Below are 27,275 nucleotides of genomic sequence, written 5' to 3' on the forward strand. Positions count from 1 at the left end.
TACTTAACTTCTCTGTGCCTCAGTTTCCTCACTGAAAAAAGGGATTAGATAACTATTCTTCCTCCCATTTAAAATGTGAGTTCTAAGTGGGGCAGGCCCGACCTGCCAAATTTTATCATGTATCTACCCTAGTGTTTAGTACAGTGTTTGGGACATACTAAGTGTTTACAAATACCATAATTATTATTCCTACAGAGTCTGATATCCTTTGTTCATTCAATTCATTCAATTGCACTTGTTGAGAGCTTACTTTGTGCAGAACACTGTACTAAGCGATTAGTACTTTATGAATTCCAGATCATTTATCCTCTTAGTGCTTGCATCTACCCTAGTGTTTAGTACAGTGTTTGGGACATACTAAGTGCTTACAAATACCATAATTATTATTCCTACAGCATCTGATATCTTTTATTCATTCAATTCATTCAATCACACTTATTTAGCACTTACTATGTGCAGAGCACAGTACTAAGTGCTTAGTATTTTATGAATTCCAGATCATTTATCCTCTTAGTGCTTTAATATAACAAGACATTTTCTTACAAATTTTATTTCTATGTATAACCAAAAAGAAAATCTCAGAAGAGTGTTCTTTGGTAAAATGTGAAATTACTCAAATCCATAAAAATAAACATGAACACAACATTTGTGTGATACTAAATAAAGTAATCAAAATCTCTATCGTTTGTTTCCCATCCTTAGGGAGGGATGATGAGAACAATTCCTACAGGAGAAACCATTAAGAAAATTAATGAAATTTTGTAAAAGCCTGAGAACTTTTCAAATGAAACTTGATAAAGGAAAAATAAAATAGTACTGCATTATTTTTGGAAATGTGCAAATAAACTGTACTATTGGGAATTTATATGCTAATTTTAAAGCAAATAGTTTCCCTGTAATCCACACATAACACAAAAGTTACAGAACCGATCATTATTTTCTGTGTTTTCCTGGCATATCACTTTTGTGGTTATCTAGAGATGATAATAATAATAATAATAATGATAGCATTTATTAAGTGCTTACTATGTGCAAAGCACTGTTCTAAGCACTAGGAAGGTTACAAGGTGATCAGATTGTCCCATGGGGGGCTAACAGTCTTCATCCCCATTTTACAGATGAGGGAACTGAGGCACAGAGAAGTGAAGTGACTTGCCCAAAGTCACAGAGCTGACAAGTGGTGGAGCCGGGATTTGAACCCATGACCTCTGACTCCAAAGTCCGGGCTCTTTCCACTGAGCCATGCTGCTTCTCTGTAATAGATAGAGTATATATTAACTAGCATTCAGCTATGTTGCTGCAATCTTGTACTGAAAGCTGGACTTGGTGTTGAATTTTCTGAATCATAAATGCCTCCCACATGGGAGGGAGAACAGGAATTCCATCCGTATTTTCCATATGAGAAAATGGAGGCAGAGCAAAGCAAAATGACTTGCCCAATGTCCCCCAGCAGGTAAATGGCAGAGCGAGATTAGAACCCAAGTTTTCCATTGTCATGCCTCTGCTCTTTCTACTAGGACGTGATGCTGCTTCTCTATGAATATAGTCAAGACTGTTTTCAACCATAAATTCAAGGAGCAACTTTCTCACATTACTGCTGGATTAGTTATTTGATTCATTCTCCTACAACCCTGAATACATCGGTTCATAATGTTTCTTTGAAACTTGGCTTGCTTTATTTTGTAACGTCTCTTGTTGAGCAAAGATATAAAATGGGGGGAAGAGGGGAAATGATATCAAAGGGCTCTTAAGTGTCACAGCAAGTATGATGAAGCACAATAAATCCAAATCTTTATTTAACCGAGTTAAGTCTACTGAATTGGGGGTGTAGCCAGAGGAAGCCATCATGAACCATTTTAATTTCCCCAAGGCAACATTTCCCTTCTCCCCCTTCATCAGGTCTTTTATTAGCAGTCTTCTAGGAATGTACAGTGGATTGTATCTGCTGTGTAAAGGGCCATATTGAGCACAATGTCATATATAACTTGGGAGATTTCTATGGCAAGAGGCCAGAAAGCCAGTGTGTGAACTCATTTCAAATCGCATGCTCCTACTGTTAACAGTATCTTGGCTGACTGGTGCGATTAACAGAGAGGTGGTTCACAGGAAATACGTTACAAACTGGAAAGAAGAATTTTCCCACTTTATAGTATCAACAAGAACTAAGATGTGGACAAATATTAGAAAAGTAGTTTGAATATCTCAGGTTATTATCAAGGAGGGGGGAAAGCAGTAGCAAAACGCTTTCTGGTAGCCAGCCCCTAAAATACATTTTGCTCTCATAGCCTCATTGTAACAATCACTTCAAAACATTTCCTCAAGGCTGTTTCCTTACCTTACCCTACAGAACAGTGCTTGGCACAAAGTAAGCGCTTAACAAATACCATTATTATTATAATACGTGAGGGGCATCCTCCAGAAAATTCCACCAGAATATTCTGAGAAGAAATTTTTATTCATCAAACGCACCGTAATAATGTCCCAAGCCCAAATCCTGAGAGATTATTCAATTGGTGCCTCTAATGAAAGTACTCTGTGTTTTTGAAGGAAGAAAATCAGTATGAAGAAGTAACAAAATAGAAGACTTTTTTTCCTAACAGGTTGTAACACTGAGGAATGCTTTCACCCTTTGACTTCTGGAATGTAGACTAGAATTCGAGCCTAGTTCTTAAATTGTATGCAGCTTGTCTAATTGTCTCAAATCTTCCAAAATACTCTGCTGAGGGGATGATGAAAGAAGATGAATTAAAACAGCTCTGTGAGAAAAGCAGACTGTTCAGCCTGTCATGTTATCAGTCAATCAGTAGTCCTCACTGAAAATTTACTCTGTGCAGAACACTGTACTAAACACTTGGGAGAGAGTACAATAGAATTCATTATTCCTGTTCTCAAGGCTTTTGCAATCTAGCAGATTGTACAATGTTAACTGTAAAGAACTATTCACATGAAATATCCAGAAGCCATGAGAGGAGAAAAAAAAAACTTGAGGAGAACTGGAGAATAATAACTTTGGTATTTGTTGAGCACTTACTATATGCCAGGTACTGTAATTAAGCACTGGGGTAGATACAAACAAATCGGGTTGGACACAGTCCCTGTCCCATGTGGAGCTCACAGTCTCAATCCCCATTTTATAGATGAGGTAACCGAGGCCCACAGTCTCAATCCCCATTTTATAGATGAGGTAACTGAGGCCCAGAGAAGTGAAGTGACTTGCCCAAGGTCACACAGCAAACAAGCAGCAGAGCTGAAGGTTGAGGGGAAAAGTCTAGCAACAAAGTGTTCAAATTCTAATCACCCTCATAGTTCCTCACAGCCTAGGCATTTTACCATATTAATGAAATTTTAATAAGATAAAATATTATTACGATGTTGGAGTTACATATTATATTTGAAATGCTAAATGAAGGCAAATGTATTTTAAAATATGTGAAAATAAATGGCTTGTGCTACGTTCCTTAACTTTTCTAATAGACCTCATAGTCAGAACCCGCTGTGTATTTTCACAACAATTTCATTTCGACATCACATCTTTTATATTTATATATACAATTGATGAAGCATGTTTACTGCTTGTCTTGTGTAGAATGGGGATCAAATACCTGTTCTGGACAGTAAGAGTGTCATGGGCAGGGAATGTGTCTGCTAATTCTGTTGTATTGTACCCTCCCAAGTGCTTAGTGCAGTGCTCTGTACATAGGAAGTGCCAATAAACACCACTGATTAAATTATTGTTCTACCGTGTGAGGCAAGGACTGTGTCTTACCTGATTTTTATTAGGTGTTTTATGGTATTTAGCACTCACTGTTCTAAACACTGGGGTAGATACAAGTTTATCACATTAGACACAGTCCCCACCCCACGGGCTCACAGTCTAAGTAGGTAGAAGGAACACTGAACCCCCATTTTGCTCTTGAGGAAACTGAGGCACAGGGAAGTTAAGTGACTTCCCCAAGGTCATAAAGCAAGAAATTGGCAGAGCTGGGATTAGTACCCAGTTCTCTGATTCCCAGGCCCATACCCTTTCCACCAGACCATACTGCTTCTGGCCTAGTATCTTGTACCTTAACTTGTATCTGCCCTGGTATTTAATTCAGTGCTTGACAGACAGTGTAAGCATTTAACAAATACCACAACTATTATTATCTCTTCAAAAACTAAATATTAGTCAGGATAGTTCCATCTGGCATTTCCTGCTATTTTCAGGTCAGATGAGCTGTTTCTGACCAGAACCTGCCAGTTACAAATCTGGAGATGGAATAATACTACTACTAAGAATGATGGCATTTATTAAGCACTTACTATGTGCAAAGTACTCTTCTAAGCACTGGGGGAGGTTACAAGGTGATCAGGTTGTCCCACGGGGGGCTCACAGTCTTAATCCCCATTTTACAGATGAGGTAACCAAGGCACAGAGAAGTTAAGTGACTTGTCCAAAGTCACACAGCTGACAATTGGCAGGGCCGGGATTTGAACTCGTGACCTCTGACTCCAAAGCCCGGGCTCTTTTCACTGAGCCACAAACCACTCAATACATTCCTTCCATGAATGTTTTATTCATCATATCATGCTTTGAAACATAGTTTGACATTAACTAAGTGGAATCCTATACACTAATCTGATATTTAGGCTAATGTATTGCATAAAGAAGAAGTCCAATGGTGATAGGGAACATAGTTTTAAATTATGCAAACTCCCTTGTGAATAATGATATAAAATATGTATAGTTTTCTCTTTTAATTTCCCATATCTCTGGTCTATGAATTGGAAAAGGTCTCCATGCTTATTCATGCGTGTATAAAGAAGTCTAACAACAATTCCCACTACTACTTTAGGAGGCTCTATTTAATGGAAGATAATGAGATACCATATTGTCATTCTATAATCAATGAGGAAGCACTAAATGGAAGTTTTAAAGAGAACTCTGGCTGCTGTCTTCCTATGGTACAACATTTGTGGTTTTGCTCCTTTGTGTGTTTAAAGCATTATTTTTTCCATGATTACATATACTTCATTTCGACGCAATATATGGGGATCATTTGGTAATGCTTTTGGCCATTTTCCTCTTGCCCTTCCTTGTAAGAGTGTGTTATGATGAGCACTGTTTTGTTGTATGTACCACGTTCTTTGCTCCAGAACTTCATTATTTGTAATTCTGCCTTGACATTCGATATTAGTGACTGACATAGGTGGAACTGCTCTAGAAGGCCAGGTCTCTATGGTTAATAAGAAAACAGCACTCTACAATTACTCTCCAGATCTATTTTATACAGCAATGATTTTTTTAGGCTATGGCTGTTAACCAATTGACCCAACTCAATGAATCTCACTGAAAGCATCCTTGCAAATCACCACTCTAATTAGCACTTGACAACAAAATGCCAAAGAATCAATGAAGGGTGAATGGACAAGTGCATTTCACTGATAATATCAAATTGCTATTCAATTATTTACAAAATCATCCCCTTCTCCCAAAGAAAAATGATTTTAGGAATAGGTTATATTTGGGATAAGGTTGACTAGGGCATGGATAAGGAAAAGGCTCATGCTAAGAAAACCGTGAATTTAGGACTAGAGTTACTCTTCAGATTTAATTCTCGTTTTGCAGATGGGGTAACTGAAGCGCAGAGAAGTTAAATGATTTCCAAGGTCTCGCAGCAGACAAGTGAGGCAGAACCAGGTTTAGAACCCAGATTCTCTACTCCCATACCCAAAAGGACACTCTCCTTCTCATTCTCACCTCTCCCACCACTAATGTCCTGTTCCCAACCTCCCTCCTTTTGGAACTCCCTCCCCTTTATCATCAGACAATTGTCCTCGCCATCTTCAAGGTCTGAAATCACATCTTCCCCCATCTTCCCCAGGAAGCTTTCTCTGAATAATCTCTAATCTTTCTACTTCAGATCACCTCCAAATGCCATTTCAACATGCCCATGCCACTTATGCACTCAAGTACTCACAAGCAGCACTTGGGTACACATGTTTTACTGCAGTACTTCCTCCTATCTAAAAATTAGTTTTGTGTCTGTTTTCACAACTACAATCTAAGTCCTTGTGGGCAGGGAACAGCGTGGCTGAGAAGCAGCATGGCTCACTGGAAAGAGACCGGGTTTTGGAGTCAGAGGTCATGGGTTCAAATCCTGGCTCCTGTATATATGTATATATGTTTGTACATATTTATTACTCTATTTATTTATTTATTTATTTTACTTGTACATATCTATCCTATTTATTTTATTTTGTTAGTATGTTTGGTTTTGTTCTCTGTCTCCCCCTTTTAGACTGTGAGTCCACTGTTGTGTAGGGACTGTATATGTTGCCAATTTGTACTTCCCAAGCGCTTAGTACAGTGCTCTGCACATAGTAAGCGCTCAATAAATACGATTGATGATGATGATGGCTCCGCCACTTGTCAGCTGTGTGACTTTGGGCAAGTCACTTAACTTCTCTGAGCCTCAGTTACCTCATCTGTAAAATGGGGATAAAGACTGTGAGCACCCCGTGGGACAACCTGATCACCTTGTAATCTCCCCAGTGTTTAGAATGGTGCTTTGCACATAGTAAGCGCTTAATAAATGCCATCATTATTATTAATTCTACGGTTCTATCCTCATAGTGCAATACAATCTTCTGCACACAGAAGGTGGACAATAAATAGGACAGATTATTAAACAATGTTATCATCCCTTTCAACTCTGATTTTTTTTTTTGGAATCAAATGTACAGGTAGCAAAATTTGGAGGTTAAACATCTGACTAGTATCTCATTATTGCACAGGTATTAGAACAATTATAGATCAAATAATAGAAAAGAACAATTCCATAATGCTGTTTTTAATCCTAATAATAATAATAATAATAATAATAATAATAATGATATAATCCTATAAAACCATATCTCAACTGTTTACAATGTTTTTAATGAACTGAAATCTAATACTAACAAACTCAATGATATATGTATGGGCTTTTGAAACATTCCATTTTCTTCTTCAAAGGATAGCTCTAGAAAGACTCACAAGAGGATGAACTTTTCACACTGCCTGAAGGTCTTTAAGAAATGATAAATATTTTTCTGGTAATAACATTTTTCTGCATCTCACCAGACTAATGAGCGATTAACTTTTCCTAATTATGGGTGTGGTCTGTTGTACGAATTTAAAAAAAGGGTTGGGGATTAACTGCTGGACTTATTTTTAAAATTAAAAAAACCCACAAACAGCATATGGAGTGGGGAGGCCAGGAATAGCTTCAGAATATTCTGCAAAAGAAGGAAAAAGTGGTTTCTCAGAGTGGGAATTGTTCACTTTTTTCCAGCATTTTCTTCTGTGGAAACTTGATTGGGAGACTCCATTTGGATTAGAAATGTATATTGTCATGTGCAGTGACTGATGCCAACTCAAAAATAGGCGGCTCTTCTGCAACTGGAGAACAAAATCCCTTTGTGGAAATGCAGAAGATTACTGAATCTCTGAAAATATGTGACCAAGAATGGATTCAGCTTTGTCAATACCTGTTGATTTTCAAAAAGCAAAGGGAATTTCATAGAAATCCTGAAAAATTCCAACAGAGTTGTTATTCTTTCATTGCACTTTTTTAATTAAGAAGAGCCTTTTCTTTTTGAGTAGGAACATCTAAGAATGGAGTTCAAATCCTTGTTAACAGAGGAGATGAAAGATAAAGCTAGAGAGTAGTTGCTGAAGAAGTTCTGATTGTCAACAGGAGGAAAGCAAATATCTTGGGCTAAGAAAAGACTAGCAGAGGCGGGGGACTTCTTAAAAAGACATATTGTCACCATTAGCATCTGTTCAGAATCTCTTATCTCCCACTCCAGTCTCAAAGGAAACAGTTTACCTAAATAAATTAGGTGGACATCACTTTAAACACTGGAAAAGAGAACTGGAGCTCTTATTAACCGTAGTTTCTCAGATGAGTTTTGTGGCCTTTTCCTTCTTTTGTGAAAGCAATTTTCCTAGTGGATCCAAAATGTTTTAGTCAACAGATTGCTTTTGAGGTAACTCATGAGTTTTATGGTTTGGAAATAAAAGAAAAAAGCATGCTAGCTATTAATTGCCATTTCCAGTTTCTAGAAGTAAACATGTTTTCCAATAAGTGCTTTTCTGCTGGATCTGTTCCTTGGTTAAAAAGTGAATTGTGAGAATTTTCCCACCTCTAAAGTGTGTGTGTGTGTTCATTCCTAGTGCACAAGAAGTGATTAAGAGGTCTGTGGTTCCTAGATTTTACTGCTCAAACAAATGCCTGAGTAAGGTGGATCAATTTTATCTGAAAATAGCTACCATCTCCGGGGCAATCTATATGAGAATAGATTATATGAAGGTATAAATTTTCTTGCAAAACCACGATTTAAATGTAAGTTTAGGCATCCAGAGGTGTAAGCTAATGGAAAACACTCAAAGACCTTTCCCTTAAGGTCGTGTCTAGTTTTGGTTTCTGAAATCATCCATGTCACGCTGTACTGTTATCTTGTATAAACAGAGACTGGATAGCCCCCAATATACAACTATCTCACACGCCCATTATAAAATAAAGCATGGGAATACTGCATATCGGCTTCATGTCATGTAATGGTAATCAGTGGAATACTATTACTACCTTAGGGAAGCCTTGTTAAAGGTCAATATCTTTCTCTATGAACAGAAGAATTTCACTCATTTGAACAAAAGCTCCCCTGTGCCACTGGTCCATATGCTGGATTGCTCTGTACAGTTAATTGGAAATAGGGACTGGCAAAATGCTAATCCTTCTGAAGCTCACCTCAAGGCTAAACAATCAGTCATATCTTCTGGGGTTGCAGCTTTTCTTCTACAGAATGTTTGCTTCTGGCCATTAAAGCAAACAAAAAGCTCCTCCTGTCAATCTAGAGGTTTATTATAAATTAACCTACTGAGTTTTGGTGGTGATTTTTTAAAATGATACTTAAGTGCTCTCTATGTGCCATGCACTGTACTAGATATAGCTAATCAGGTCAGACATGATCCATATCCTATAAGGGATTTACAGTCTTAATCCCCATTTTACAGATGAGGTAACTAAAGCACAGAGAAGTCAAAAGACTTGTCCAAGGTTACACATCAGATAAGTGAAGTTCCTGGAAGTAACAAACCATGAAATGACATAAGAATGTGAATATTTATGTATTTCTGATTCTGATGGGAAATGTTCTTTACAAGCAATGTGAAAGATATCGGTATAGTTGGTTATCACTGGTCTAAAAATGCTGTATACCTGACTTTTCATACTTTTTTCTGACATCTCCGGACAACAGGAATATCATGACACTTCGTTACAACTTCTTTCTTTCATTTTTTCTTATTTGAACTATTTGATCAAAGACTGATTTTACAGAAAGTCCTCAATCTTGAATATTTTCTCTTCTCCTTTTCAGGCCCACTGCATCCAATCAGCTTCTCAAGAGTTATTGATTCTTGCCTTGGGTGTGGAGGTAAGATCCTTGTAGAATCAATAGCCAGTTCTGAGTGGGATGGAGAGGGGAAATTTTACAGGAAAGGAGGCAAGTGAAAAAACAATCTGTTTGACCACGCACCATGTGCTTTTCTTCCAACTATAAACTGTTTTCTCTCTTGTTTCTTTCTGAGCCCAGAAGCATTTTTGTTTTGAGGAATATTGCATCTGCTAAAATGGATGAGATGAGAATTGGATGTTTTGATCAAAGTTGTATTGGTTGTAACTTGGGGGAGATCACCTAGACAGTAAACTCTTATGGGCAGGGAATGTGCCTACCAATTCTGCTTTATTGTTCTCTTCCAAGCACTTCATTCATTCAATCAATCGTATCACTTAGTGCGGTGCTCTGCACATAGTAAACACTCAATTAATATGACTGATCAGAAAGCAAGAATCTTGGAGAAAATGTTTTAATTCCCATGGTACCTCAGTACCCATAAATGCCAGTTAATTTGGTTGAATTCTATCTTCCAAAATATTTTGAGTGTTTTTCTTTTTCAGAATTTTCTGCCTGAGTGACTTCTGGAAGAAGCTGATCTAAAGAGTTTGAGGACAGTATAGAAAATTTAATGGTCACAGGGAAAGCTGCCTTCTCCAGCTCCATATCTTCCCATTCATGTGGCTAGTACTTTTCCCCTCTTCTTTATACACTGGTAACTGAAGTCAGGGCAGGGAAATGCTACATGATTCCTCTTAGATGGAAATTCAAAGCATCTGTTGGAAAGTGACTGAAATACAGATGACCACACAGATTCCAGTAAAGCACCTGGGATATATCCATTTTTGTTTCAATGTAACCAGGCTTAATTGAGGCCATGTGCCAGTTGTCTGTACTTACATTGCCAAAGTTGCCCTCAGGTTTTGCAGAAACAAACTCAATTAACCAGGGGTGCTTAGACCCCAAAATTGAAGCAGGAAGTGAGTAGAACAGAAAATTATGATGTCTCCATTAAATATTCCCAAATGTCCTTAACCCTATCACATATATTTCATTAATAATCTGGTAGCCTAAGTGGGGATGATTCCACCATTTAATGCCCACATCTTTTACATTTCTCAAAGAATAATAATAATAATGATGACATTTTTTAAGTGCTTACTATGTGCAAAGCACTGTTCCAAACGCTGGGGGGGGATACAAGGTGATCAGGTTGTCCCACGTGGGGCTCAGAGTCTTAATCCCCATTTTACAGATGAGGTAACTGAGGCTCAGAGAAGTTAAGTGACTTGCCCAAAGTCACACAGCAGACATGTGGCGGAGCCGGGATTCAAACCCATGACCTCTGACTCCAAAGCCCATGCTCTTTCCGCTGAGCCACACTGCTTCTCCCAAAAGGCTCCAAGAGTCACCTATTTATACATCTCTGATCAGAGTGGTATTGGAACACCTAACAAGATAAAAAATGAAGGTCCTCACACAAGCATACATGAATACAAAGTATATGCCAGAGTACTTGATGGGATTAAAAGGGAAATAGTTCCAGGAGGGATAGATACTGAGTGTGACCGTTCCGATAATCAATTTAACCTTCACATTCTGTGCTTGTGTCTATGTGTGAATAGACTTTTATATATCATTTTATGTTTTCAATAACTTTTGCTGAGAAAAGCAACCTTGCCCAGAACATTTAGTAACCAATTTTGAGTGGATAGCTGGAGGTATCAGTTAAAACTGCTAGGTAACAGAGCTAGGTTCTTAATCGTGTTACGCAAGGAAAGACTACAAACTCTAATTATTTTCATCATTACAAGCCCTTCCTAGTCAAATTAAATATCCTGTCTTATTTCATTGCCACATGCCCCCTCAGAAATGAAACAACATACACACACATAAGCACCCCAGTTGTACATATATCTCAGCTCCAAAATAATTAGGTCCAGAAAATAGTGAAAGACACCTTATATGGATGACAAAATGTGTGAAAAACAGAAACGTCATGTTCCGCCAGGGCCTGCAGGGTGACTGGATCTGTTACTGAAGTCAGCGTAAAGAAATTTGATATCTGACCTTTCACAGGGTAATTGCTAAGGCTGTCCTCTCTTTGATAGGGATTAATGCTAACTGCAACTTTAGCCTGCTTCTGTTTTATGAACCTTGCAAAGATGGATGTTGTAGCTCAGGGAAGTTGCCCTTGTGAAGCATATTTAGAAACGGTTGATAACTTATAAATAACACACAGAATTTCAATTTGGATATCCGTGTCTTTGGCAGGGAAGTGCAGAAACAAGCAAGCTGAGTAAAAAAGTGATCTCAATGCAAACACTTTGGTATATCTAATAAGATCAAAAATCTATTATTACATTTATTTAGTGATATTGTTTTCTGTATACACACACACATCCAACATCCACCATGTCTTTTTTAACATCCAAATCAAGCCTTTCATTTAGATCTTGATTAGATTGCTTAACTTTTTATACTGCTGTGCTACATAAATATCTGTTTGTTTTTTTAATGCACCAGGCTGCGAACCAGACTCATCGTCTACAAGAATGCTTAAAAATTCTATTTTAACTACCCTGGTACTTTGTTTATGTTTTATGTCTGAAGGAAATATCTTCAAAATTTTATATCCTTTCCCATATAGCACTAATTAACCACTCTGTGGTTAAATCCTCAATGTGTGCAGAGATAGGTCAGAAAACCCGGTACAGGAACAAAAAAAATATAGTATAAAGATAAACGACCATCTTTTATGATTAGGGTATATCTCCTGTTTTTAAGCCACAAGAAGCAGCTGCTGTTCACCCTGAATTGGACAAATTCTTCACTGATCTTGAAAATCCACAACACCATCAGCAGATCAAGCTTCGACTTCAGTAACCAGTTGCAGGGATTCCTAATCATATGGAAATTCCTTATTTATTGAATACTGGGGATACGCTTCAGTTACTTCAATAATCATTAAAATTAAGCAATGGTTTAATGATATCCATCATTACAGTATTCTGCATTTAAAGGAATTTCCTATTACTTTTCTAGAGGCTGCAGAATACATTCCCATTGCAACCTGCAAATCCATGGGATAACATTCCTGATTATACAATAACAACAATAATAATAATAATGACATTTATTAAGTGCTTACTATGTGCCAATCACTGTTCTAAGAGCTGGGGTAGATACCAGGTAATCAGGTTGTGCCATGTGAGGTTCAGTCAATCCCCATTTTACAGATGAGGTAACTGAGGCACATAGTCCAGCTTCACCACGTCTGCTGTGTGATCTTGGGTAAGTCACTTAACTTCCCTGGACCTCAATTACCTCACCTGTAAAATGGGAATTAAGAGTGTGAGCCCTGATCAACTTGTGCTTTAAACACTGTTTGGCACATAGTAAACACTTAACAAGTACCATAGTTATTATTATTGCAACCTTAACTTGTAATTTTCCCAGGATTTTGGGCAAGCATTTGACCAATACCAAAATTATTATTATTGGTGCTGGGTTTGACTGGCCCTATGAAAAAGCATGGTCACAATGCTACTCTCAGTGGGAAGTTTCTTTCCCTAAAAAGCTTGGCTCAGGGAGACACGTCACTGTTATTCTTTCTATAGCACTGCCATAAGTGCTTGACCTTTAGCTTTCTTACATAAACACCAGGAAACCATAGTCTTATGATCATCCCAACTGAATTTGCAGGTCTCAAATGCCACCTACAATCATTTAACTTCAGGAAAATTTAATCCTGAGGACTAAAGTGTAGGTCACTTCACAGGAACTCATATCTGGTCTCTCAAGGGGTCAAAGCTCAGAAGAGGGAAAAGGCACCATTAATGGAGAGATGGAGAAAATGGGGTCTTTTTTCTCTGATAGGATGGTACTTTTCTCATCTTAGGTAAAGACATTTCGAAATGGAGTCACATGATTCTGATCACACACTTTTCTAGCCTAATTACAACTACTGATATAGTCCAGTTGGAATTGAATTGGTTTTGCACGCGGACCAATCAAGGCTTTCCCTTTTCAGCATGTACTACTCCTGACCCCTTTATGAGTTGGGATTTACGTACAGTAAACCAGAATTGCCATGATGGGTAGCACACATTCACTATTTTTCTACTGGTGGATTTTTTCAACTCGAGTTGAGACATGCTTATTTTTATGATCATATATTTATTTCCATTTATCCTGATGTTAAATCATAAACTTCCCTATGTTCTCAGAGGACAGATGGATAGGAAAGGGTAATATTTTTTCCCCCAAAAGAGAAAAATGCATTTACACAAATCCCACAGGGAAGCAGCATTTTTAAATAGTACTCAGTAAGAACAGCCTCTCAGGACCTAGATGACAAAGTGAGAGTTGCATGATAAAGCTGAATTGTCAAAATATTTTCTACTTAGCTGCAGAGTAGCATCACATCACAGCATCACCAGATTACCTCCTCTAATGCAACTATAGTTTCAAATTCAGTGGCGATGTGATAGATTCTGCTTTTTAGGTAGCGCTTTTCTTTGTTTTCTTAAATGACAGTTGGTCAGTCGCGAAGGCTCAATGACATTTATCAGCAACCTAATTAAAATGTAGGTTCTCTTATAATACTTGCAAATGTGACCTTCATTTGTGTATTTTTGCTAGCTAGCATGTTTAGTCAAATGTCACCAAAAATCTAACCCAGTTTTTTTCTTTAACATTTAAATTATCTTGAAAGTGTTCAGTCTTCTGTTTCTTTTGGTTTATAATATAGATGATTTTTCTGGGGATTCCAGGTTTCCTGAAAGTTCCTCTCTGGTGTATGTTCTAGAAATGGGAACAATCTAGGAAAGTCTAGCAATTGTTCTGTTACTGAATAGTCTAACCGTGTTTTGAGGCTTCTTTTACTAATTTGCCACCTATTTTTCAGGCTTGTGAAGTTTTTTTTTAATCAATACACTACTACTCACATCTCAAAGACTTATATTTGCTGAGCTCACAAGGTGGAAGCGAACCTCAAATGTGGCATATCACTTTCAAAGCAGGGTGTTCAAAATTTCACTTTTTCAGCATATCTACAGGGCGTGAATTTCTATGATCATCCAAAGAACTGCAGCTTACTAAAAATTTTATCCTACTTGACATCAAATCACTGTAAATATTAAATAAAATGATGATAAAGAAAGAACTCTAGTTGAATGCCTGTGCTTCTCTAAGGTGTATAATTCTCAAGGTTTTAAATGATGACAAAAGACTCTTAAGCCCCAAATTCTAAAAGTGTAGTAAAATTGTGTTATATTTAATTAATAGTTGGTAGGGAAGAACTACAATGTGGAAATATGTCGGAATCACCACAAGGAGTTCGTTATTTATGAGGAGGAAGAGAGTCAGGTTACAGGTTATTTTTGTACTCTTAAATGCTGTAGCATACAAAACTCTGCTAAATGACCCACCTTTCTTCCCCGCTTTCCTTCATCTTTCACAAGAAATGCACTTCTCTACATAAATACCCCTGATATTTTAGATTCTGAAAGTCTGAGAGCAGTACTTAGATCATTCTAGGCATCCAAGCAGAGAAAAGCACAACGAATTAAAATACCCACTACCAAAATCCCTACCCTGCATTATACACTGCTGCATCATTCTCTGGTTAAACAGACATTGATTTGCAACCTAACCTTAACTCATTAGCTTGCCTTCAAACCCCAAATGGGAGCATTAGCCTTGAAAAATCCCTATGATACTGGGGGTTAAATAATTGAAATGATTATCTCTCATCCCATTCTATATAATATTAATTGGGCAATGAGTAGTGAGATAAAGTATTGAGTTTAATTCTGAACATGACACCTTCCAAAGGGATTGATTGGATACTATGAAAGACAAAAGGTGAGAGATATTGAAAGGAAAGTCCAACAACTTCAAAGGAACTGAGAGTTTGAAGGGAAAGAGATGTGAGGGGGGTTGTAGCACATATGGCACATGTCTACAATTAGTTCTTTAATAGTCAAGTCTGCCTGAGGTAGAAACATCCACTTGTGACCCAAATCTGCAAAGGACTAAACATAGTTTTGGTGTCAATCAGTGCGTTTCTGTGAAGGTAAGGGAAATTACTATTAAAGAAAGCGACACCAGGAGACCCACTTTTCATTTGCCTCAGGAAATGTGCCATCAACTATGTCATCAAGTAACAAAACGGTGACCAAAACTTCCACCGCATATCCCTCTGGTCATGGCATTAAATAATGAGACTGAAAACATTGTCATTAAGGACCATGTGGAAGTGGGCAATTTTTTTTTTTTAACCAAAGGGACATGTGTTGTATCTTACGAAGATTCTACAAGTGAAAGTGGGTCTAGATCGTATCTAGCACTCTTCTTGACATTTGGAATAATCAGAAGATGTTGTTATGAGGATATTATTACCATCATAATAATAATTGTGGTATTTGTTAAGTGCTTACTATGTGCAAGGCACTGTACAAAGCACTGGGGTGAATATAAGCTAATCGAATTGGACACAGTCCCTGCCCCGCATGGGGCTCACAGTCTTAATCCCCATTTTAAAGATGAGGTAACTGAGGTCCAGAGAAGTGAAGTGACTTGCCCAAGGCCACACAGCAGATAAGTGAGGGAGCTGGGATTAGAACCCATGACTTTCTGACTCCCAAGCCCATGCTCTATCCACTTTGCCATGCATCATGGCCACAAAAGAATATATAGAGAGTTAAAACAGCATCAAGGAAGAGACGATGATTAAAAATATACATTTTTTTTAACTTATTTGAATAGTTTGGATATTCCAGCTATAATTTTGCAATAAATGTCTCATAGCTCCTTCTCTAGACCAATTTCCCATAATTAAATGTATCCTAGTGCATACTGAGAGAAGTTTCCCATGCTGCATTAGGAGCATATCATAACATTGACAGATTGAAACTGATCTCTAGATTCAGCCTAAAATTTCATACACCTGCAGTAATGGTAGAAAAAAAAATGCGCGCACCTGCTTGAAATTACATCTCTACATTCAAATAGGTCCTTCTTAATTAGTGGAAATGGCTTGCTTATATTATAAACTTTATTTAATATAAATAGATTATATGAATATTTGAAAGGCTCCTGAGCTGCAGTTCCATGGCCTTTTAGCTTAGTCATGAACTATACTAGTGTTAACCAATGGTTAAAAGGGATAACTGTCAATCTACACATTCTAAATATTTATATATGACTTGTTTCGAGTAGAAAAAAGATCACAACATTATTCTGTAACAGAAAGAGCCACACATCCTGGCTTCAGGAGTACTTAACATCTCTGGGAACCTTCAGGAAATAGAGAATTGAGGGAGCCAGAGGTTGAGACAAGGGAAAATTCAGTGCAGAGTACAGTGCCTGATACCCAAATCTACAACTCCTCTCCTGTTCTCTTACCCTCCCTCCAGGCTAGTATCTCCTCCTGGCTTCAAGACATCTCCACCTGGTTGACTGCCCACAACCTAAAACTCAACATGTCTAAGACAGAGCTCCTTATCTTCCTCCCAAACCCTGTCCTCTCCCTGACTTTCCCGTCACTGTGGACAGCACTACCATTCTTCCCATCTCACAAGCCCGCAACCTTGGTGTCTTCCTTGACTCCTGCTGTCTCATTCGCCCCGCACATCCAATCCGTCACCAAAACCTGCCGGTCTCACCTTCACAACATCGCCAAGCTCGGCCCTTCCCACTCCATCCAAACAGCTACCTCATTGGTACAATCTCTCATCCTGCCCTGATGGGATTACTGCATCAACATCCTTTCTGATCTCCCATCCTCCTGTCTCTCCCTGCTTCAGTCTATACTTCACTCTATGCCCTGGGCATATCACTCCCCTCCTCAAAAATCTCCAGTGGTTGCCTATCAACCTTTGCATGAAGCAAAAACTTCTCATTCTCGGCTTCTTAGCTCTCCATCAACTCGCCCCCTCCTACCTCACCTCCATTCTCTCCTCCCATGGCCCACCTGCTCACTCTGCTCCTCTGCCGCTCACCTCCTTACTGTGTCTTGTTCTCACCTGTCCTGCCATCGAGCCCTGGCCCACGTCATCCCCCTGGCCTGGAATGCCCTCCCTCCGCCAAACTAGCTCTCTTCCCCCCTTCAAAGCCCTACTGAGAGCTCACCTCCTCCAGGGGGCCTTCCCAGACTAAGCCCCCCCCTTTTCCTCTGATCCTCCTCCCCTCCCCATCACCCCTACTCCCTCCCTCTGGTCTACTCCCTTCCCCGCCCCACAGCACTTGTGTATTTGTTCATATTTATTATTCTATTTATTTTATTAAAGATGTGTATACATGTATAATTCTATTAATCTATTTTGATGCTACTGATGCCTGTCTAATTATTTTGTTTTGTTGTCTGTCTCCCCCTTCAAGGCTGTGACCCCACTGTTGGGTAGGGATTGTCTCTGTTGTCAAATCGCACTTTCCAAGTGCTTCATACAGTGCTCTGCCCAGAGTAAGCACTCAATAAATATGAATGAATTCATTAAGTGCTTAACAAATACCATAATTATTAAAGGTTTGGGGACTTTGCTGTTTCTGGACTGGAAATGAAGGAGGGAAAAGAGGTAACAATAAATAAGTATAAATAATGATGGGATTTGTTAAGTGTTTACCATGAGCCAAGTACTGAATTAACTGCTGAGGTAGAAGACAATCTGGTTGGACATATTGTCAGACGCTTCTCATGCTGCATCGGTAGGACATCATGATGCTGGGAGACTGTGAGCCTGTTGTTGGTAGGGACCGTCTCTATATGTTGCCGACTTGTACTTCCCAATTGCTTAGTACAGTGCTCTGCACACAGTAAGAGCTCAATAAATATGATTGAATGAATGAATTCAGTCTAAAATTTCAAACACCCAGAGTAATCACTTTGGACACAGTCCCTTTGCCACCTGAAACTCACAGTCTAACTGGGGGGAATGACGGGTAATGAATCCCCATTTTACAGATAAGCAAGTTGAGGTACAGAGAGTTTAAGCTAGAGAAACAGCATGGCCTAGTGGAGAGAGCACAGGCCTGAGAATCAGGAGGACCTAGGTTCTAATCCTGGCTTTTGGGGTTCACACTCTTAATCCCCATTTTAGAGAAGCAGCGTAGCTCAGTGGAAAGAGCACAGGCTTTGGAGTCAGAGGTCATGGGTTCAAAATCCCGGCTCTGCCAATTGTCAGTTGTGTGACTTTGGGCAAGTCACTTAACTTCTCTGGGCCTCAGTTGCCTCATCTGTAAAATGGGGATTAAGACTGTGAGCCCCCTGTGGGACAACCTGATCACCTTGTAACCTCGCCAGTGCTCAGAACAGTGCTTTGCACATAGTAAGCACTTAATAAATGCCATCATCATCATTTTAAAGACTACCAAGCCATAGACTTGCCCAAGGTTACAAAGCAGGCCTGTAGCAGAGCAGGGATTAGAGCCCAGGTTTTTCTGACTCCACAGGCCCATCCTCTATCCCGACTCCGTCAGTTCCTTGCTACGTGACCTTGGCAACTCACTTCACTTTTCTGTGCCTCAGTTTTCTCACCTGTAACATGGGAATACCTGTTCTCCCTGCTACGTAGACTGTAAGCCCCATGTGGGACATGGGAGGGGGTGATGCGTAATGGAGGGTAATGGAGAGGCAGCATGATGTACTGGATAGAGCCTTGGCATCAGAAGATCATGGGTTCTTATCTTGGCTTCACCACTTGCCTGCTGTGTGACCTTGGGCAAGTCACTTCACTTCTCTGGGCCTCATTTACCTCATCTGTAAAATAGGGATTGAGACTGTGAGCCCCACATGGGACAGAGACTGTGTCCAACTCGGTTTGCTTGTATCCACCACAGTGCTTAGTACAGTGCCTGACATATGGTAAATGCTTAATACCATCACTATTACTATTATTATTAATATGATTGAGGAAAGAGGCAAGACTGATACCCCTTTCTTGCACTATTTACAGGTAAACTGAATTGTACTTTCCAAGTTCTTAGTACAGTGCTCTGCACACAGTAAGCACTCAATAAATATGATTGAATTCCTTCTAGACTGTGAGCTCACTGTTGGGTAGGGACCGTCTCTATATGTTGCCAACTTGTACTTCCCAAGCACTTAGTACAGTGCTCTGTACACAGTAAGTGCTCAATAAATATGACTGATTGATTGATTGATTTATTGAATGAATGAGTGCTATTGTACGGTGAGCAGTAGCTCACCAGGCACGGCCTTCTAGAGAACCCATTTTGTGTAATCTTGTGACGGGCAGTATTGTACTCTACCAAGCACTTAGTACAGTGCTCTGCTCATGGTAAGTGCTCAATAAATACCATTGATGATGATGATAATGTTGATAGTTTGTGTGCTAAGCAATGTTTAAGGCACTTTTTCTAGCCCCTCCTCAATTCAAGGAGAGCAGTGCATCCCTAAATAAGTCTTCTCAGACATTCAGAGTGTCACCGAGCAAAATTACAGCTTCATCAGCGGTCAAATAACCAATATTCCAAGATGCTTACTTTCACAGGACTTCTCTTTAAGATAGCTCACTGTAAGGGGTGTGTGAATTGTTTTATCAGTGGCAGTCATATTTTATAAGGGCATTTGTGACTGTCCACCTGGAAGGGAGGGTGTGTGGTAATGCCCTGTGCTCCTTTTAACATATAATATGACAATTACTTCGGGCTCATAAAGAAAAATGAAGCTGAGAAGGAACCTAAGAGGTTACCAAGTTTTCAATAGGACATGACCTTAACTACCAATATTTTACAAGTAACTGGTTTTAAAGACCTCTAATTAATGAGATTCCTCCAGCTTCCTCAGTAACTCATTCCATTTGCCAGTTCATGACACTCAGAGAGTGTTCAATACATACTTCCGCTGAGTTCCATGTCGTATTTGTTTCCTATGCAAGTCTCCAAGGTCATGCTTTGCTAATAGAAATTACACCAGCTCATCTCAGTTTTCCCACACACGGCTCCAAAAGAGTCAACCAATAGAATCTAGATCACATTGCAGAAACTCCACTGTTGAGGATCTCATGGGAGTGAATGTTAGATAAATTTAGACCATTTTAATGATCAAAATGAAGGTTGAAGAAGAGGCTATGGTGACCTTGTCCAGGTTTATCTAGATGATGTGTTTCAAATATTAATGAGAACATTTTTCTAGAGTCAAACGAGTGACTTTATGAACAAACTCTGGAGCCAGAGTGCAGTGGAAAATAAGTTCCTTACTAGATCTGCAGTAAGAAAACAAATAGTTGATAATCACAAAATAAGATTTACATATCCAAGATTATATCAACATGACAAAAAGTCACAAAATCGGCATTTAAATTCTCCCTAATTCTCACCTGAAATCTTAGCCCCAAATTCTGGCTTAAAGTGGTAAAGGTTTTCAAGAATTGATCTTGCACAAGTAATGTTATAGTATTGTAATGTTGCTTGTTAATTATTCACTTTTGTCAGATACTTTGTAGACCAAGATATCTTAGTGGGAAAGGGAAGCTTCCATACAGAGTAATTCTTGATTTTTTTTTTTTTTTTGGCCAATAACAGCTGCCACGGGGAAGCACAATCAACTGATTTTTCTATCTTTTCTCTCCTGCCAAAATCATCAAACATTTCTACCTAGTCCTATAGGAGTAGTGAACAAGGTGATTATGAAATATGCAAAAGAAATATATAGTCTCAGTCCTCCTGGAGTTTACAAACCCAAATAAGATAAATCCATAATTAGTGAGGACTGCAAGCACATGGATTAAAAACAAAAACAAAACTAGGTAGTTCCAGTGGCTAAATGAACGGAAAGACAAATAAATGCCAAAACTTTACAGACCATAGGAATAAGATGCATTGGATAAGGAATACCAGGATGCTAAGAGGATTATTCATGAAATGCCACAAGGAGAAAGTGTTTTTTTATTAAAACTTCTGAAAAAATGGGGGGATGATTAACAAAGAAGAGGGCAGCATCCTGACATTAGTGGGAGAAGAGGGGGAAGAGGTTTGAAGGAGTCAGCTGGTGGAGACAGGCAAACATTTTCATTTGATAAGAAATGTAATAGGGAATTATTAGAAGCTTTTGGGCAAAAAGGTAATGTGCTCTGATTAGCATTTCAGAAAGATGATTCCTGCCATGGTATGCAGGACAGAATGAAGAAGAAAGAAGTCGGCAGCAGAGAGCAGTAAAGAAATTGTCATGGCAATCTATCTAGTTGTGATTTCAGTTTGTAGTAGGGCTGTAAATAATAATAATAATAATAATGATGGCATTTGTTAAGCGCTTACTATGTGCAGAGCACTGTTTTAAGCGCTGGGGGTGGATACAAGGTGATCAAGTTGTCCCACATGGGGCTCACAGTCTTAATCCCCATTTTACAGATGAGGTAACTGAGGCTCAGAGAAGTTAAGTGACTTGCCCAGGTCACACAGCAGACATGTGGTGGAGCCAGGATTTGAACCCATGACCTCTGACTCCAAAGCCCGTGCTCTTCTCCACTGAGCCACGCTGCTCCTCTGTAAAATTGAAACGGATGGTAATTTACCCACCACTAGACTGTAAACTCCACTTGGACAGTAAATGTGTGTTCTGCTTAATAAAAATAACAATACTATTCCTATTTGCTAAGCACTTATAATGTACAAACTACTATACTAAGCACTCAGGTAGATATAATACAATCACATCAGCGTGACTCAGTGGAAAGAGCCCAGGCTTGGGAGTCAGAAGTTATGGGCTCTAATCCCAGCTCTGCCGCTTGTCAGCTGTGTGACTTTGGGCAAGTCACTTAACATCTCTGTGCCTCAGTTACCTCATCTGTAAAATGGGGATTAAGACTGTGCGCCCCATGTGGGACAACCTGATCACCTTGTATCCCCCCAGCACTTAGAACAGTGCTTTGCACAGAGTAAGCGCTTAACAAATACCATCATTATTATATTATCCCTGTCTAACATGAGGCTCATAGTCTAAGTAGGAGAGGGAATTGAATCTTCATTTTACAGATGAGGAAACTGTGGAACAGAGAAGTTATGTGACTTGTCTAAGGTCACAAAGCAGGTAAGGGCGGGGCTGGGATAAGAACCCAAGTTCCCTGACAAACAGGCTTGGCACTCAATAAATGCCCTTGATTGACTGATTGGAAGAACAAAACCATGAAACCATGAAACATTACCAGGGAAAAATATCAAAACTTAGAAATGGATTAAATAAAGAAGGGAAAAAAGAAAAGAAACATATGACACGGAGACTGCAGGCCAATAAATCTGAGGAGGATAGTGACAGGAAAGCATGAGGGGAAAGTGTGAGGAGTACTATGAAGAGCTGTATAACCGCTAATAAGCAGAACACAATGAGAAGAGAGAGAGGCAGCAAGGGGAGAGAAGAGACCAACTGAAAGACACCTCAGAATGAGTGAACAAACACACTCTGAGTTTGTTCAAGTCCCTGAAAATTGGAATTGGACTTTCTTTGAACATCTATAGAAGGTATATGAATGGACTATTATAGTTTGATTTAGTTAGTAACCACTTTATCTTCCTCAGTTACAAATACGAGCAAAATCATGTGGTAATTCTACACACTTTGAGAAAGAGGTTGGTTGGAGAAGCTTCAATATTTTATCACTAATGTTAAGTAAAAGATCAAAATTTAAATCATATTTATTGAGTACTTACTGTGTGCAGAAAGCTTGGGAGAGTATAATACAACAGAGTTGGTAGACATGTTTCCTGCCCAGAAGGAACTTACAGCCTAAAGGCCTGGCTATTCAAGTAAAACAGTTGGGCCACTGAGTCTTCAGCCCATTTATTTATTGCTCTCTCAGTCCAAATTTTAACCCTGGAAAAGATGATGGTATTTTTATTTATTTAAATATTCTTCAGCTGCTTTGGCAAGCCAGAGGTAATAGTCTAAGCATTGAGGATTTAGCTGGGGGAGCTTGAGGGAATACCAACTGATTAGCTGAATTCAGAATTTGTTAGGAATCCAATCCATAGTCTGTGGTACCCCTTTGAGGGGTAGTTCTAAAGATAAGGTATCAATCAATCAGTGGTATTTATTGAGCACTCACTATATGCAGAGCACTGTACTAAGTGCTTGGGAAAGTACAATACAACAGCGTTAGCAGACACATTCTCTTCCTATAATGAGCTTTTGGTCTAGAGGTATGAGAATAAGATCAAATTTTAGATAGAAAATAAACTATTTATGACATCTCTAGGTAATGACATGGCTTGCAGCCTGCCTCTGTTGAATGGGAGAATGCAGAAATAATAATTTCAGTAAACTAATGGTGATCTTTTGCAATACCAGAATTTCAGAGGGGATGAGGCAGGTGTATTTTATAGCAATGGTATTCAGTTGCCACTAAATTTTGATATAGTCTAACAGTAATTAATAGTTTATGCAGTTCAGCAGAGGCACTATCATATAAATACAGTTTACTTAACATTTGCAGGAAAGATGCTCATGACAGATTTGGCAGAGAGTGAAAATAATGAGAAACATATACCTTCAGGGATAAGAGTTGAATAGCCTGGGATGTTTAATATCAAGTAGTGATATGCCCACTGGAAATCTTACCCCAAAATACATCTTGTTCAATAACCTGAAAGACAAACCCTAGTTCTAAGACAGGATGTGGAAGTAACTTCTGAAGAAAACAGATTAGGCAGCAGGGATGGGCTCTCTGTATTTTCTTAAATCTCAATCTTGCAATTTTTATTTTTTTTAATGGCATTTGTCATGTGCTTACTCTGTGCCAAACACTATAGTAAGAGCTGGGATAGATGTGTGAGTCCCATATGGGGTTCAGTCTAAGTCGGCGGAAGGATTTGATCCTCGTTTCACAGATGAGTTAACGGAGGCGCAGGGAATTTAAGTGACTTGCCCAAGGTCACACAGCAGACAAGTGACAGAGCCAAGACTAGAACTCATGCCCTCCTGACTCCCAGTCCGGTGATTCATCCATTAGGTCATGCCACTTCTCTGTCTCATTATAGCGTTCATGTTATCTGCGTAACCTTACATCTCATGGCCCGTGAGAGGGTGGTTTCATCCAATTTAGCTGTGTGAATGTGGCCATAGAGTTTCCTGAGTGATGAATAAAAATCCCTGGTTTTAGGGTGGTGAGCATATTCCTGGATCACATCAACTTTCGTGTCTGACTCATGATTGCACATATTTCTTAGCTTGATCTCTATTTACAAGTGCAGGATTTATACGCCTCAGTTTTATACAGGCTTTAAACAGAGCCTTTCCTTAGCAGAATAAAAAGTCCTTTTACATAATCTACATTTTACTGCCACTATCTGTTAGGCAGTAAAGAGGCTAAGAATTATTATCCCCATTTTTCACATTGGAAAACTGAGGCCCCACAAAAGTTAATTTATCCCACTTCACACAGTCCTAATTTCCAATCCATCTCAATCCTCAAACTCCCCCTCCCCCAGCCTGCGGATATTTACTGCTCCATGAGAACAGAATTCAAAAGCAGATGGAATAATTTTCAAATTCTTCCACAGACTGGAAACTTAGGACAGCAAATGGACATATCAAACTTTTTTATGATGGTGATGATGATGATGATGGTATTTGCTAAGCACTGCATTTTAAGAGTCATTTGGTGAAATAAGAAATGAATGAAATTACCAATGGAAAAATGAGAATGCATATTAAAAATGAGGTGTTTTTACTCCAACCCATGCAGTGAAAGATTTGGAGGGAAAGTGAATGCATATTTTTAAATGCTAATGAGTGAATTTTCTTGAAGAAATTTGAAGTCCAACTTTTTTTCAGAAGACTTCTCTAAATGATCATAAAAATATGCATATTTACCCTGCTAAGAGCAATATATTTGAATGATGGGGTTTCCTTAAACCTACCAAGTTGTCTGTAAATGCATCCTCTCCTTGCCCCTACTGAAGAAAATTTTTATAAAGCACCCCAGCCTTGTTATAAATAAAAATCTTTCCTAACTGCATTTCCTAGAAGCACTCATATGTGTTCCCTCACTGGGGCTCTTAATCAGATCTGCATAAAACATAAACTCTGTCTCTGCTGCAAAAACAAACTGAAAAACAAAATTAATACAGTAGATATGGAAAAATTACATATTTTCAATATCAACCTATTACAAAATGTATAAGAATGCCATTTACTAGAATTCAAGCCTTCCTTTCCATCACACTTCAAAACAGGAGTTAACTTTTCATAATTTTACACTTTGTGTTATATTGTCATTAATTGCAGCCTTTTATATACAACACACTGCGAACCTTAATTTCAGAAAACTGTAAATTCACTTCCTTCCATCTCATCACTGGTTTCATTCATTTATTTGTATTTATTGAGCGCTTAATTTGTGCAAAGCACCTTACTAAGCACTTGGGAGAGTACAATATAACAACACACACATTCCCTGCCCATAACGAGCTCACAGTCTAGAGGGGAGGCAGACAATGACATAAATAAATAGATTACAGATATATACATATGTGCTGTGGGGATGGGAGGGAGGATGAATGAAGGAGCAAGTCAGGGCGATGCAGATGGCAGTGGGAGGAGAGGAGGGCTGAGTCAGGGAAGGCTTCTTGGAGGAGTTGTGCCTTCAGTAAGCCTTGCTACCAACTTTCTCACACACTGCTTTGAGTAGTCTCCCATATCTATTTTTATTTTAGATTAGCTCAATAAACTCTCAGTGATATAAAATGAATAAGAGTGAATTTTTTGGGGGTATGGATCTTTTGGATTGAAAGAGGACTTACAAAATACACTCAAAATAGTGGAAAAAAATGCAAACAAACCTAAAACAGAAATACTTGATATTTAAGTCAATATTACTTAAATATTTTAGTTTATCATAGCCCAGAATAATAATGATGATCTTTATCAAGCCAGCATTTTCTCAGCCTTGTTGCCACCCAGGAAAAGGAGGAAGATTCCAGCCAGGAAAAAGGCTCAATTGATCAATCAATCAATTATATTTATTGAGTGCTTACTGGTTCTGTAGGGACCGTCTCTGTATGCTGCCAACATGTCCTTCCCAAGCGCTTAGTACAGTGCTCTGCACACAGTAAGCGCTCAATAAATACGATTGAATTGAATGAATGGTTCAGGCCACAGTTCATCTACTTCTGGGCTCTCAAAGACATTATAGGCCAAACTTCGGTGAGATTTAGACTTATCTCAGAAATCATTTCCAGGTGTCTATTGTAGCTCGACCAGTGCCTCTTTACTTAGCTTCAAGGGGCGAGACAATCAGAAATAATGAGGTTCTGGGATACAATCTAACAGCCAATGTTGGAACAAAGCTTGTCACATCACACCTTCCCTAGGTAGTACATGCGAGAGTGCGTGATCAGGAGTCAGAAGACCCAGCGTCTAGTCCCAGCTCTCCAAAGGGCTTGCTGTATGAATTTGGACAAGTCACTTAACTTCTCTGAGCCTCAGTTTCTTCATCAATAAAATGGGGATAAATACATTAAGTATCATTTGGGACAAGTTATGTGACTGACTTGAGAAAAACTCATTTTTATCGCAGCACAGCCTATAGAAAACACTCAATAAATGCCACACATTATCATTATTAGAGAGTCGATAATAACAGTGTGCAAGTTGGGATGACTTCCACTTATCCCAGAGGCATATTTTTTTCTAATCACAATGGGGCACTGCTTTGGCCCTTTTAGGCAAAAGACTCAAAAACAGTAGGGGCATTTCACATTCAGTTGGGACAGTCCCAAGGTACTTATAACTCACAGCTTCTGTGCCCAATTTAATCTTTTCTGATTTCCTTTGGGAGAAGAGAAAATCGCGTGTTTATCTTCTGGCTTGCCTTCCTTTTCATCTAAAAGCTTAT

The 27,275-nt window shown here is 38.9% G+C and overlaps 1 protein-coding gene across 4 annotated transcripts in view; it reads right to left on the bottom strand.

Moving 5' to 3' along the window:
- CNTN5 (contactin 5) overlaps positions 1-27,275 on the bottom strand; it is a 665,146-nt gene that overhangs the window by 214,531 nt on the left and 423,340 nt on the right. The window lies entirely within an intron of this gene.

Source organism: Tachyglossus aculeatus, chromosome 20 (assembly GCF_015852505.1).
Source record: "Tachyglossus aculeatus isolate mTacAcu1 chromosome 20, mTacAcu1.pri, whole genome shotgun sequence".
Lineage (NCBI taxonomy): Eukaryota > Metazoa > Chordata > Mammalia > Monotremata > Tachyglossidae > Tachyglossus > Tachyglossus aculeatus.